Source organism: Equus asinus, chromosome 4 (assembly GCF_041296235.1).
Source record: "Equus asinus isolate D_3611 breed Donkey chromosome 4, EquAss-T2T_v2, whole genome shotgun sequence".
Taxonomy (NCBI): Eukaryota; Metazoa; Chordata; class Mammalia; order Perissodactyla; family Equidae; genus Equus; species Equus asinus.
Window position 1 is genome coordinate 69,650,749 of NC_091793.1, and position 15,649 is coordinate 69,666,397.

The following is a 15,649-nucleotide window of genomic DNA, read 5'->3' on the forward strand; positions in this document are numbered from 1 at the left end:
CAACGACTGAAATAAAGACCACCACAGGTAGAGGGAATACAAAGCTGAGTGTATTCACTTGCCAGGCAGGGGAACACACACCGGAGAAGAAACTCACTGAGTAGTTCTCCGAGAAAAAAATCAAAGGGTTTTTTTAAGGACCAAAAAAGTGGTTGTGCTAAGCGTTGGATACCAGCACCCTGGAGAGAACCAAAGGAGCCTACAGACCTGTGTAGAGGTGGCTGAAGCAAGTCCTGTCATCGGTTGGTCACTTAGGTCCTGCAAGGGGCTGGAGTACGGGGGTCACTCAAAGTTCACGGTCCTTCCTCAGCGTTAACTGATCGGCCCCACGCCATGGAATACAAGGTTCAGTTTGTACATCCCTGGGCAAACGCTGCTGCCCGTGGAAAGTGTTCTACCATCCCCTCTCTTAGCCCTCCCTTTCCCACAGCGTCACGGTGACCGCAGAGAGCACAGGCAGTTTCCCAGATTTCAGGTCTACGCCGCTATCTTTGATTCACATGACAGTCTCACACGATTTCTATGTGTTTATTTAGGTCACTTTGGTTTCTTTTGTTGTAGAATCTTCTAGCCTGTGAACCAACAGAATAGTGGTGGTGCAGCACCACTTAAGACCGTGCTAAAAATGCACTTGACGCAGCTGCAGGGAGAACACAGCCAACGTCGCAGAACGTCCCCTAACAGCCTCCTGTCTGGTGCTCAGCTGTAAACTTCCCATTGGTTGGCTGTTCCCACCTGGGACGACCACTTGACTTGTTCTTGACTTTTATGAAGGAACCACTGTCTCCCCTGAAGCATCTACTCAAACGCAAAAGGAGGTATTAGGCAGGGCTCAAACGCTGCTGTGTCTTGTCAGCGTTAACTACAGTGCGTCTGTTTCCAGCACCGTGGCAGCAACTAGGACAAGGCTTTCTTGCTGAACCTGTATAGTGACACAGTCCACACAGCTTCACTTGCTGTCATTGCCTTTGTTAGGGACAGTTTCAAAGGCAGCATTCCAAATCAGAGATCCTAAGCCAGAGGACGAAACGCACACACGGAGTACTGGAACCATGATCTCAGGCACATGGATATAAGAGCCAGGTCATTGAGACGCCACCAGCGGAGAGGTAGGAATGCTCCTTAATGGTGGAGGAACCTTTCCCAGGTGACACACCCCTTCCTCTCTCTGAGTCCCAACTTTTGTAGTGATAACGCTGTCGCACAAATACGGGAAGCCATGACAGGTGTACCCTGTAATTTGGGTAAATTGTCTAAGTATCCTTCTCAAGTGTCTGAGAGGCGTTATGACCAAATACGCCTTAGATTACAACACAGGAGAGCAGAGAGATTTTCCTTGATGGATCAGTTGAGAGAAAGAGTGTTAGTAGTCATTTCCTGTGTCATGGCACGATCAGCGATATTTTAACTGGCTTCACAGAAAACTTATCATCCTGGATGGCGTAATTTTTACTGATGAGGTTGTTCATTGTGAGCTCGTCAGAAGCAAAATTTAATTTCCACGAATGAATCTTATCATAACTGGAGCTGGTGGGATTTTTAGCAGAAAACTTCAATAGAAGGGACCTCCTGGTATCCAGGGAAGGGGCACAAACTCAGTTAGTTACATATCCTAAGGCTCCTCCAGCCTTACTGAGTCCAACAGATGTGTTATCTATACAAAGTCTATCCCAGAATTAGGAGAATTGGGATGGTCATTTAAAAAACAAAATGTTTTGTAATTTAAAGTAGTTAACAAAAGAAAATGTAAATCAGTAGGCCTATTTATAGGTACTGAACTTGATCCAAAGAGCTTGGGTTCAGCAGTCACTTCCACGCCGACCTCTGCTCTGGAGGAGGAATGTGCTGGCAGTCCTGACTCAGCTGTTCCATGCAGCCTGACTACCATGTCTGCGCTGATGTTTGTCCTGCCACGGTTCAACTTATCATTTCATTCCCTATAGGGTCCATAATCAAGATTCCCTGGTGTGTCCTTTCAGACTTTATGATATTTCTTCCAGGAAACTCAACCTCTGATCTGGCGCTTCTAGAAAGGACCTGTAGGCAAATGTAAGCAGAAAAATTACAAACCAGCCTGTGGTTGATATGACTAAATTGCTCTGGTTAATTTTTATAATCAGCATACAGAATGGAGGGAAGTAGAATCCTCTATTAAGATATAATACTTATGATTTATTCACTGTATAAGGGTCTGGGAGCATGGTTTTTCTGAACCTGAAAAGTATATAACCACTGAAACACACTTATATAAATAACAAGTTACTTATATGTAATTCAACTAGAAAGACTGAAGTTTTCTTTTGACATTTTCAGGTTTTAATATTTTGGTTTGGTAAACAAAATCACTCTCGTATGAGTTTTCAGTTTTTTAAACCTGTGCTATCTAATATAATAGCCACTAGCCACATGTAGCTATTTAAAATTAAATTATTTAAAATCAGATAAAATTAAAAATTCAGTTCCTCAGACATACTAGTCACATTTCAAGTGCTCAACAACTACACGTGGCTGGTAGTTATAGTATTGGACAGTGCAGATCTGGGACATTTCCACTGTCTCAGAAAGCTCTATTGGACAGTGCTAATCTAGAGAATGCCATATGAATCTGGTTGTATTCTTTGCCTCTCCTTTGTAAGATGAAGAACCAAATCTTGTGTTTCTCCATGGCTGCCCAGGAAACCCCAAAGATGTTTTAGCTGTAAAAGACATCTTAACAGTTTCATGATTGCAAATTTGGGAAAGAGCAATATTAAAAAGAGTCATCAGGATAGATTGGTCACAAAAACAAGATGTTGTTGTCTTGGAACAGTTGCTGTCTTGGCTGTGTCATTAAACAGAGTAACAATAAAATATTTAAAATAAAGAGAAGTTAAAATAATAATCATTAAATTTATTAGTTATTCTTTTTTTTGGATGAGGAAGATTGGCCCTGAGCCAGCAGCTGTGCCAGTCTTCCTCTATTTTGTATGTGGGACACTGCCACAGCGTGACTTGATGAGTGATGTGTAAGTCCACAGCTGGGATCCGAACCCACAAACCCTGGGCCCCCAAAGCAGAGGGAAAGAACTTAATCACTACACTACCGGGCTGGCCTCTATTAGTTATTCTTGAAGTGAAGATTCCTTGTTGCTTCTTGAAACAACCCAGGAGCATGGTAAAACGTGACATGAAAGCAAAGCAGTAGACATTTGAGAGTCAGAGTTTGCACTAGGTGAGGCAATGTAAAGTTCTCACCTTCTCAGAGTGTACAGCAGGCGAGAGTAACTCTTTATTTCCTCCTGTGGAGAGCAGACTACAGGCTAAGGTGAGAATTTTTCCTTAGCTGTCAGTCCTCTCCTTTCTATCACAGCTAAGCTTTTTACTTATTGATGGTATTATAGCACTGTATATATTTAAACATATACATATATAATATACAATGTCCAATAGCATTTATATTTGAAAATGTAAATTTAAATCTTAAATAACATTATAAAACAATGTATCTATTACATTATTTTACCATTTTGATTTGTTTTCTAAAGAATATGTTTGTGTATAGGCAAGCATATAAGTAAAAACTATTGGGTTAAAAAAACTACATTGTGATAATTCAGTAATTTTTTTCTCTCTGTTTTAGGAATTCTGATTTTCCTAGAAATTTTTTTCTATTAAAAATTAGTCATTACTTTCAAATATAAAAGTCAGCAAGAGTTTTTAGAAATTTAAGCATCCTTAAATAATCTGCAATCACTATTGATATTAAAATTATCATAAAAAATTATTTTTAGAATTTCCATACTTTGATTAGAGTACCTCTGCAGATTCACATAATTTGCAGCATGTCTGAAGTCCAAAATCAATTCTTTTCATGAAGATTTTGATTATATAATTCAATTTGGTTGAACACAAATGTTTACATTTTCACATTCTCAAACATTTATGAAAACAATGTTAGTTTAAAATGAATAAAAACAGTATAGGAAATATATAGAGTTCAGATTGATTATCCTTTCTGTGAGAAAATAAAGCAAATTTTGCATAGACTAGAACATTATGCTAACATCATTTTTATACTGTGATAAAATCAGGAGGGCGTCATAGAAAAGTAGTCTATTTCCTAAGGATTGCCTTTGACTAGAAATATTGTTTGAGGGTGAAACCGGCAAACAGCCATTGATGATTAAGCATCTAGGTACTCAAGTTTTTTCCTTTTTGCAGTTACTGATTACAGGTTTTAGCTGTGTAGCCCACCCATTGTTAACTGTGCTGCTTAGGCAATCTGCTACCTGACTCCCCCCAGGCTCCTACAGATAACATCTCCCTGGAGCCTGGGTCACCATGGTAATGGGTGTGTGAGCTGTTTTTCAGGAATTAGAACTCCTTGTCCACTTCAGGCCAGTTGAGGCCACCAACCCCTCAACTGGGCCCACACAGATATCTGATAGGCGACCTTTTGACATCAAGAAGCTAAAAACTCCACCCTCTGATCATGCTAACACCACCATTTTGTGAACATGGGTCCTATGAAGAGGCATGGAGTCTGACTATGCTTGCGCAGATCATGGATTACCTCACCTCTCCTCACCTCCAATCACCTCTCTCCACATTTCAGACCACCTTGCCCCCATCCCATAAATATCCCTGAGTCCCTATTTTTGGGGAAGCCAATTTGGGGCTCATGCTCTGGCTTCCTCACATGGCTGCCTTGGAAGTAAACTCTCTCTCTGCTGCGATGTCATCGTCTTGGTGTTTGGCTTTCTGGGCGGCGGGCAAAAACGAACCTGGTTCAGTAACAAATGGTGAGCCAGCCAGGAGCTAAGTGCAGATGGACCTTTTTGCCCGAGATTCGTGAGCCCCTTTCCAGTATGGAGGACCTGTGGGTGCGTCCAGCAGCTGCCGGGTGCATTTCTCCTGGGACTGTTCTGGGACTCTTTCCTGGCTTGGCGCTGCCGACTGCTTGGTGCATAGTTTCACTTTCAGTAGAGAGACAGCTTCTTGGTTTGGAAGATGTCTTTTTGGTGAGTAACTTGGGTACAAGTGATCGCATTCTTATTCCGCCTTCGTTTAAGTCTGACTTCCGAAAGGAAGCCTTGGTTTGGCAGGGGACGCCCTCCGGGACTTCCAACAAAGGAAGCCTTGGTCTGACCTTCATTGTGAGGGTCTTGGTTTCGAGGATGCTCAATAATAAGTAAGAACTAGGGGATCCACTCACAGAAGTGCTCTTGGCTTGGCTTGGTTTGGTTTGTTTTGAGATCTGGTTCTAGCTGCTGCATAAATATACTTTGACCAGCCGGGTCTAAATTCTGAAACAATGGGGAATGCTAATTCCATTCCTACCTGCAGCCCCCTAGGCTGCATTCTTCAAAATTGGACAACTTTCAATTACAAGTCCATGAAGAAGAAAAAGATGGTATTTTTCTGTAACACCACATGGCCACAGTCAGAGAGTTCTCTGGTCTTAATAACTTAATCAAATTTGGAATCTCAGCTTCCACTCGTGGTCTTACTGATGCTAATGGAAGCTCCACACCCCACCCTAACCCCACCTCTGCCTGGTGTTGAAGCGTCCATGTTCCACCCCGGGAGCTCTCCTCTGGTTTTTGGGCCCCTGGAGTGATTCCAGGTTGGCCCCTTGGTCAATCGTTGACTGACAATCTGGAACCCGGTTTTCTCTCCTGTCAAGAGCTTATTGAGGATTTTAGGCACCTACTAAGTCAGTTGTGGGGACGGGAGACCAGTAATTTATTCTGTAAACTGTCTTGCCCAGGAACTGTTGTTTGTGTGACCTTATCTTGATGACTCTTGGGAAGAGGCTGGGAGGGTGAGGCCTGATCACCTCTTTCCCTTCTTTGTCTGTCTCGTTCATCACCTCCTCTGTTGTCATCAGCTAGGGGTGCAGTTCAGGCTGGACCTGAGCAGAACCTAGACCTTCTGTAAAGTCAAAACTTGGAAAACTTTCTGCTAGGGACTTAACTCTCAACCCTGGCACTGGGAGCCCACCCCGGCCAGCTCCAAGCCTTTGCCTCTTGCCTCCCTGGCTTGCCTTGTGCTGAATGGGACTTGACTAAATCTTATAACTATATTGACGCCTGTGGTCAGGCTCTGCACCCTTCTCTGGCCCACTGTCAGTCAGACACTTACTGTCAGTCAGCCTTAGCACCATGCGGATGCCCCAAGCATCTGTGGAGTCTCACCCCTCGGGTTCATTTTAATTAATTGGAAATGCTTTCAACTTTGGATAGGTTATGCCCCAGAAACTCCATCTTGGAGAAAACATGAGCGGTTTCTCTGTGCCTTTATGCTGTATTTGGACAGGTAGATCAACCCATAGTGTCATTTGAGTCACAACCCAATTTCTGAGAAATCAAGAGCAACTGTCCTAGGAAAATCCTTGTAAGACTGGAAATGCAGCTCTAGAGGCAGTTCCACCCATTTCCCTTATCTCAGAGAGCTTGCAAATCCTCTGGGGACTATCTAGCCCATCACTAATTTCTAAGACTGAATAATAAAAGGGGGAAAAGGCCAAAAAAATGGCCAGAAGAGCACCTTTGCCAAAAATCTAGCATCTTGAGTGTCTTCTCCACAAATATTAGTAAAAAGGCTTAAAACAAAATTTGGATTCATACCTAGGGAGCTTTGTATTACTGTACCTGATTCATGGCAGTAATTTTTAAAACAATAGCTGTGGAGATTCTGTGTATGTGTGTCTATATGTATGTCAGATGTGTGTGATATTTTTACCTCCAGATGGTATGGCCAAAATTGAGAACTCTGTTTAATTGGCTTAAAGTAAGCGCTCACCTAAATTATTTATAAATGGAAAAGAAGTTAATCCAAATGTTTTTTAAGTTAACATGCTATAAAATTAATCTTTGGTAAATGAAAGCTCATTTAAATTCGTTGGTTTGATTAGAATGGACATGCCCTCAGAGTCAGCACTGGACGTGATGCAGACACGCAGCCTTTATTCTACATTTACTGGTCGAATAAGCTGATGCAATCTCTGTCACCAAACTGGTTAGCAGAAATAATTTTAAATGATGGCTAATTGTGTCTAATGTTTCATGAAGTTTTATAGGCAATCTAAATAATTATTGGGAATGAGTAAACTAAATGTGGAAAAGATAAAAGTGTTGGGTGAGCTTTTAAAAATAATTATGTCTTATGACATGTATATTTAAAATAGCTTCCAAAATCTTTCTGGTAACTTGAAACTTTGAGGTGTTGCTAGATAAAATTGAGTGATAAAAAACTCACTGAATACCTCAGTCATTTTTCAAATGAGATAAAATACTGAAACATTATCATTAGACATGTCTAGGTTTATCTATGTTTGGCTTCTTATTGCAAAGAAACTAAAATGTGTTTGGGTCTAATAGTAAACATGTCTTGTATTTTATTAAGATTGCACCATGAAGTAGCATGTTCCTAGAAATTATAAAACATATTTATATTGGGGGCTGGCCCAGTGGCGCAGCAGTTAAGTTCACACGTTCCTCTTCTTGGTGGCCCGGGGTTCGCCGGTTCGGATCCCAGGTGTGGACATGGCACCACTTGTCACACCATGCTGTGCTACGCGTCCCACATATAAAGTAGAGGAAGATGGGCATGATGTTAGCTCAGGGCTAATCTTCCTCAAAAAAATTATAAATTTGCCAAGCCACAGTATGCTAATGTAAAGGACAGTTCATAATTGCTTAGTTTTTAGTAGGATCTATATGGGTTAAAAATTCTAATTAATATATGTAATTAAAGCTACTAAAAATTAATAAGGCAAACAACTCTGTATACAAGGAAATTAAAATGTATGTTTTCAGTAAAGAAGCTATAAAGAATGGAAGTATTTTTGTTTGTTAGGTTAAGAAAGATAAATTTGTCCTCAAGTACTAGAAGGGAAGAAAGGAAGCATGGGACAAATTCTGAATATAAAAAGAAAGTTATAGAAGGTTTGTGAAAGAGAAATTCTGAAGGGAGTTTTATGCCTGGTCAAGTTGGCTAAGATTAAAGTAAATCCAATTGAGTAAATGAGTTTTAATGAAAAAAACAATAAGCTGGTACAAAAATTAAAATTTTGTTTTCTCTCTCTAAAGGATAATTTTCTTGACCTTTTGGTCTGCTCTTGATAAAGAGGTTATAAAAGGCTTTTTCTTTATTTTTGATAAGTCTACCTAAAAGACAGAAAATCTATGTTTTGTTACAATAATTCCCTCTGTTCAGAAAGACTGGAGTCTCTATTCAGATTTTTTGACTGTTTTAGCTGTTTGCCCTTGACTGGTTCTGTTGTCACTTTGAATGGATGACTGAGCATGGTTTCCTATCTGAACAAGTGTTTTAAAACCTTTTGATGTTTTTGACAAGCTCTCCCCACCACCAAAATATTCAAATCCTGAATACTTTCATTTGGCTTGGAAGAAGGAAGAGAATTTCTCTGACGATTTTCAGAGGGCCCCTGAGACTTCTCAAGGAAATTTCCTCCTGCTTCCTAGAAGGAGGAAGACACTAAGCTAATTAGGCTTATTTGGTATGTTAAATTACATGGGAAACATTGTCAAATAAGTGATGATAAACTTTCTAGGGTGGTATTATGTGAGTCAATGTTATTGATATAAATGTTTTAAAAATTATATAACATTCCTAAAATTCTGATTGGTCCTGGTTGTCAGCCACAATTCTGGTTATTATTTTAAAGTATTATATGTCACAAAACTAACCAAATTTCTTTGTCAGTTGCCATTTTGGGATCTTGTTGTTTACAGACAGTTATTGTTTTACTCTGATGCTTTTGCAAAATGTTTCATCTTCAGAGAAATTCATGGAAAGGATTCTGACACTCTAGAATAAGGTTCCTTTTTTTTTTTAAAAGATTTTTATTATTTCCTTTTTCTCCCCAAAGCGCCCCTCCGGTACATAGTTGTATATTCTTCGTTGTGGGTCCTTCTAGTTGTGGCATGTGGGACGCTGCCTCAGCGTGGTTTGATGAGAAGTGCCATGTCCGTGCCCAGGATTCGAACCAACGAAACACTGGGTCGCCTGCAGCGGAGTGCATGAACTTAACCACTCAGCCACGGGGCCAGCCCCAAACAGGTTAAGATTTCTTTGCAGTGCTTTCTTTTTTTTTTTTTTTTGAGGAAGATCAGCCCTGAGCTAACATCTGCTGCCAATCCTCCTCTTTTTGCTGAGGAAGACTGGCTCTGAGCTAACATCCATGCCCACTTCCTCTACTTTCTATGTGGGATGCCTGCCACAGCATGGCTTGACAAGCGGTGCCATGTCCACAATGGGGATCCGAACTGGTGAACCCAGGGCCGCCGAAGCAGAATGTGTGCACTTAACTGCTGCACCACTGGGCCAGCTAGAATAAGGTTTCTAATAAACTTTCAGATCGTAAAACTGAACAGGGTAAGAAATTACAGAACTCTAACAGAGAAACTCATGACCTCATACAACTGCTAACAGAAGATTAAGATCAAGAATTGATTACACAGGACTGAATGAACTGATGAGGATGATTATGATTTATAGGACTTTTCATTTGAGATATTGCTGATTTTTTGATGTTCTGTTTCCAGATTTAAGGAAGTCTTTTCTCTTTTTCTCTCATGCTAACTATGACATATCAATTTGATAAATTATACCTTTGTAAGCAGATTTGAAACGCTTATTTTTCTCCCTGCCTGATCCCTCCAGGATTTGGAAACTCTTAATGAGTGAGTATCGTTTTCATGGCAATGTAGTTATTTGCCATAAGTTCAATAAGACTCTGTTCTCCTTATAACAGGACACAATTGGAAACATTGGTTATCTTACCAAGGCTTTGACTGGAATGTCATATTTGAGAGAAACTGGCATAGACTCAGATATGACCAGACAGCCTTTAAGAAACAAGGGTTGGACTTTGTGGAACAAAGCCACTTGGAAATATTGGCCTGGTACCTTGTTTACAAGGATTCCAGGACCCCGGGTAAGTAAGGAAGGTCACTTATCTGGCAGGCGCCTGGAACTCGAAATATATTGGAGGTCCTCAAGAAGAGAGGAATCCACCCATATCTGTAGGTATTGCAGGCAAAATCTGATGACAAGTCTTTGGCTTGGTTTTCTTGGCCTCGAGAGGCCTTTAAAGTTCAACCTGAGATTCCTCAGAAAGAGTTCCAGCAAAGCAGATTTGAAAGAACCTATATAATCACTTGCTATTCTTACTGTACTTCTGTAAATAATTGAGGCAATTTTCTTGAAACGAAACTTATCTTGCAAACCAATTAGTCTTAATTTGGCTATCTTTGGTAAAAATGAGGGTGATTTCAGAGAGAAAAATTATGTTTCAATAAAAGCTATAGTACACATTCATGGATATTAGGTTCTAGTCCTGATAATTGTCTTTGAGGTTTTTATTTTATATCTGTTAACTGGACTGGATCCTGAATTCTTCTAGTCTCTTGAAATATCTGGCCACAAATCTCCAAATTAATGTTTTCAATTTTTTTCCCATTATTTTCATTTGGAATCATTGAGAACTGAACCTGCCCTTTTTCCTGAACCTTTGCAAACTGAAGCTGGACAAATTAATATAAACTTAAGAGAATTCACGTCTGTTGCTGTGTAAGACACTCAGTAAGATACTTGAAGACCTGATAACATCATCAGAGACATTTCAAACTGCAAAAGATGCTTTGATTCTGACGCCCAGAAATCTTTTGACTGTCTGCTGCCTGGACTCAGAAAGGTTTATAATTTGCACCCACCATTAACCGTGTTTTTCTTTTTGTCTCTCTAGAAATACTTCTTATTAAATACCTGGTTACTTGCTAACACACTATGGGCTGAACTTTGGGAGCCCACCTGCATCACAAGGGACTGGTCCAATGAGATGGAACAACCTATGCTCCTCACCAACAGGATAACCCCTCAAGATTGAAGATGAACAACAAAAGGGGGGATTGATACGGGTTAACACAAGGTTAACATAAGGGAAGCCATATTGTAAAGAAGAAACCATATTGTAACTTTGAATGACCTCTGATTAACTAACCCAGACATGCTCTGTAGATTTTATGAACCCTGTCAGCTGCTATAATTTGATAAGTTTGTTCTTTTGAGTTCCTTAGGAATGTGATGACCCCCAGGTAGAGAGTCTGTGCTGATGGCCATCATCATTGACAACTGAAAGATCAGGGTATAGGCCATTGCTCTGGTCTCTGATGCATCTCCAGTAAAACAAAAGACTATCAGAAACTGAGACCAGATGTCTTCCCCACCTGGAGAACAGATGGAGGCCCCACTGGGATTAGGTCTATTTTTCAGGGACTGTTAAAATTTGGGTTGTCTATACTTCTTGTCCTTCTGGTAAGCCAGGAACATGAGAATATTTCCAAATGAGTGCTAAAAATGTCATTCCTTTAACCCAGATCTACGCCCCAATCTAGCAGGAAGTAGCTAGATCGGTCATCGCCCCAAATCCCTCAAGAATGAGAAGTGACCAAACAATAGGGGGGATTGAAACCAGCAAACAGCCATTGATGATTAAGTATCTAGGTACTAAAGTTTTTTCCTCTTTGCAGTTACTGATTATAGCTTTTAGCTGTTTAGCCCAGCCATTGGTAACTGTGCTGTTTAGGCAATCTGCTACCTGACTCCCACCAGGGTCCTATAGATAACATCTCCCTGGAGCCTGGGTCACCATGGTAATGGGTGTGTGAGCTGTTTTTCAGGAATTAGAACTCCTTGTCCACTTCAGGCCAGTTGAGGCCACCAACCTCTCAACGGGGCTCAAGCAGATGTCTGATAGGCAACCTTTCGACATCAAGAGGCTAAAAACTCCACCCTCTGATCATGCTAATACCGCCATTTTGTGAACATGGGTCCTATGAAGAGTCATGAAGTCTGACTACGCTTGTGCAGATCATGGATTACCTCACCTCTCCTCACCTCCAATCACCTCACTCCACATTTCAGACCACCTTGCCCCATCCCATAAATATCACTGAGTCCCTTTTTTTGGGGAAGCAAATTTGGGGCTCATGCTCCCACTTCCTCACTTGGCTGCCTTGGAAGTAAACCCTCTCTCTGCTGCGATGTTGTCATCTCACTGTTTGGCTTTCTCGGGGGGAGGAGTGGAGGGGGCAAACACGAACCTGGTTCAGTAACAAGGGGCTGGCCTGGTGGCGCGTAGCTGTTAAGTTTGTGTGCTTTGCATTGGCAGCCCAAGGTTCACCATCCTGGATCTTGGTTGTGGAACTACACACTGCTTATCAAACCATGCTGTGGCAGGCGTCCCACATATAAAGTAGAGGAAGATGGGAACAGATGTAAGCTCAGGGCCAATCTTCCTGAAAAAAAAGAAAGAAATATTGTTTGGAATTTTCCTCTTTTTACACTTAAATAACAACTATTAACACTTTCAACTGTAGAAAGCACTGAGCTATAACCTAATAACCTTCTATTTGTAACATAATAACCAAGGTCATTAACCCAAATCTTTGTTTCCCTTTAGAGCTGCTGTCTCAGCAGGAACGGTTTTCTTAAAAGACCCAAAACATTTAAAACATTGGAAATCAATTTTTTCTTTTGGAAATTCTTGAGGTTTTAAAAAAATTAATATAAGGACTCATAAGTTTCCATAAACCAATTAGCACAAGAGCTCCCAAAGAATTTAAGAAACCTTGTAATCTGATTCATGAAATTTCTCCCACCAAGTGTGAGAGCTGCCTGCCTGGCCTCAATGATCCCAGAGGGCACACTATCGACAGGCGGTGCAGCCCAGCCGAAAGGCTGCGTGCGTCACAGGCCTGAGGACGCCCCTCGAGGGAGGGGTGGAGAGTTCCGAGCACGGCAGCCCCCACTTTAACGCAGAACCCACAGAAGGGACGCCTTCTTCAGCCAGAGGACAGACTGAAAGCAAGCTCAGGAAATGACACTGATTGTCGCTTTTCTCCTGAAAAGCCACCAAGACTGAAAGCTCAGTTGACAAAACTTGAAAGTTAAAATAGTCTCACCGAGGCCTGCTGGGAATTAGAAAAAGTCACAAGATACGGTAACTGGGTCACCCTCAGTTAACAAGAATAAACCCAGGGATGCAGAGTGAGCGCAGTTCTGTCAGCACTGGGAGAATCACCCACAGGCTGGGGCCCCACGAGACCAAACCCGAGCACAAAAGGGCACCTTTCGGCTCAGAGTCCAGCAACACTGGCCTCAGCAAAGTGAGGTTCGTCAGGGTAATTTTGGTAGGACCTCCAGACACCAGAAAAGAAAATGAAGACCAGCAGAGGTGGAGGGTCACGAAGCTGAGTCTGTCAGCTTGCAAGAGAGCCCCTGCCAGGGAAGAAACTGACTCAGAGTAGGACCCTGAGAACAAAATGTGTGTGTGTTGTCAGCTGTCAAGGACTAGAAAGACAGTCACGCTAGGCAAGCTCTGAAAACTAGCACTCTAGACAAACCGAGTAAGCCCACAAGTTTTCACAGGTGGCTAAGATCAGCAAAGAATTGCAAGTTAGGGTCTGCAACCTTGGCAAGCCACGTGCAAGTCCCCCAGCAGCAAGGGAGCAGAAGCTCCTTCCTACAGCGAAGCCGCAGTCGGAAAGGCTGTTGCAAACAGAGTCCAGAGGGGCGGGGCTTTTCACTCGCTGCGTTGTGACAGCCTCTCATTGGCCGAGCTTCCAGCCAGTCAACAAGAGGAAGTCTTTCTTCTTCCTGCTGGGCTCTGCTGTCCATGTAGGGCCTGAGAGCTCCCCCTCTTGGCCTCCTGACTCCAATTTAATGACGTTTCTGTTTGTTAATTTGACAGTGAGGTCCTGCAAGGGCCTGGCATCCTGGGGTCAGGCAAAGTGCACCATCCTTTATCAGCTTTAACTGAGGAGTACCAATATCGGTGAAACACAACCTTCAGTCTTGCTATCTCCTAGGCAAGTGCTGCTGCAAGGGGCACTTTTCCTTTTCACGTGAGTCCCCTTCTCCTCGTGGCCATCATTCACACACATTACTAGGAATCACCCGGTCTGGGTAGGCGAGGTTCCTTTTAGCCCCCAGGCTATGCTGCTTCTGTGCCGTGTGACACCTGGAGGGGAGAGGGGGCGCCTAGATTCAGGCAGCCATTTTCCTCGGAGCCTGGCCGCTCCCCAGGGTCCAGCCCTGCTGCTCAGGGAGCCCTAGGTCTCGCTCCTACACACACAGACATACACAATTATTTCTTCTTAATCTGGGGGAAGTCCCTTCCACTGTCTTCCTATTTCCTTCATGAGACCCCTCTCCCCTCACTGAAATACTTCTGCCTTAATATCTTTAGGGCCTTTTGAGGGTGAGGGTGAAATATCCCAGAAAGAGGACAATCTTGCTGACAAATTGTATCTCCATCTTGGCTCAAACCAATAGCCAGTAGCATTCACTTACTTACACATCTGTCTCCTGCCAAGTGGCCTAGGGGCTGCCTGTTGACAGGCCCATGGCTACTGTTGTTGGGCAGTTGGCCCAGTAGGTTGTTTATGGTTTATTTCCTCTCCCTATTGTGGAAAATCCACTAGGCCCCTAGTGGCCTGGCTTGAGCCCCAGGCTGCCTAGAGCCCTCACTGTGGAGGCAGGTCCTCTCTCAGCTCCGGGCTTCTCTCCTTCCCTTTCCTTGATGCCCTCCATCAAAGCTGACCTTTCCTTCCTCTAAAGGAGCGCTTCTCAGAGTGTGAGTCCAGGACAAGCGGCAGCAGCATCGCCTGGGAACGTGTTAGAAATGCAGACTCTCAGGCTCCACCCCCGACCTGCTGAGTCAGAAGCTGGGGGCCGGACCCAGCGCTCCGTGTTAACGAATCCTCTAGGTGATTCTGAGGCATGCGCAGGTTTGAGAATCGCTGCTCTACATCATTGCCACAACGATATGGCTCTGGTACCAGCAGCATCAGCATCACCTGGGAACTTGCTGGAAATGCAAGTTCATGAGCCTCAGGCCAGAAAGCCTAATCAAAATCTCAGGTGGGGCCAGGAATCAGTGGTTTATCAAGCTCAGCAGGTGATTCTTACACACCCTTAAATTTGAGAATCACTGCTCTAAATTTCTCTCAGGGTTCAGCTCTCTGATTTTGAATGGGAAAATGAACTTTAAAAGAGAAAACAATTTCCCGCTCATAATTTTCACGGAACAGGCAAGGCCTCGGAACTCGATCCTTTGTCACCCGACGAGAAATATGAACGCGTTTAACCCAGTGGATGTCGAACTTTGTGACGGGGCTGGAGGGGAGCCAAATTCGCCACCACGAAATGTGTGTCTGGGGCGCGAGGCAGTTTTCCTTTAGCTCCCTCCCCTTAACCACCTAGAAGAATTTAGGTGGAGGGTGTGTTTGGAAGGAGAACTATCGCCAGAGACAAATACGAGGAGCAGGGTGAGCTGTGGTGGGGAGCTCAGCAGGGCCTGGGGAACAAAGTTCTCTGTGTCCCGTTGTCTCTGCACACACGGCAAACCTTTGTTCACCAAACATTTGCTTCTCCCGTCTTCCCGTGAATTGTCTTCCTCCCCTTTGAAGCCCCAGACCCCTACCCCCTTCTCTTTAGCTCAGAATAGCATATAAACCTCAATGCCAGAATGTCTTCAGGCCTCATAGTCTAATGGAGTCCCCATATGTATGAAATTAAATTTGATTTTCTCTTGTTAATCTAATTTAATTCTTAGAGCAGCCAGAAGAACTTACAAGGG

The 15,649-nt window shown here is 42.8% G+C and overlaps 1 long non-coding RNA gene across 2 annotated transcripts; it reads right to left on the reverse strand.

Moving 5' to 3' along the window:
• Nucleotides 1-1,911: 1,911 nt before the first annotated feature.
• Nucleotides 1,912-13,559, reverse strand: LOC139045093 (uncharacterized). 2 transcript variants are annotated; one of them, XR_011502762.1, is made up of 3 exons: nucleotides 13,480-13,559; nucleotides 12,111-12,305; nucleotides 1,912-2,037 (listed from the first exon to the last, which is right to left on the reverse strand). It is a non-coding gene; the product is annotated as an uncharacterized lncRNA (long non-coding RNA). The 2 variants fall into 2 exon arrangements; XR_011502761.1 differs by lacking the exon at nucleotides 1,912-2,037 and adding an exon at nucleotides 7,677-9,012.
• Between the last annotated feature and the right edge of the window lie 2,090 nt (nucleotides 13,560-15,649).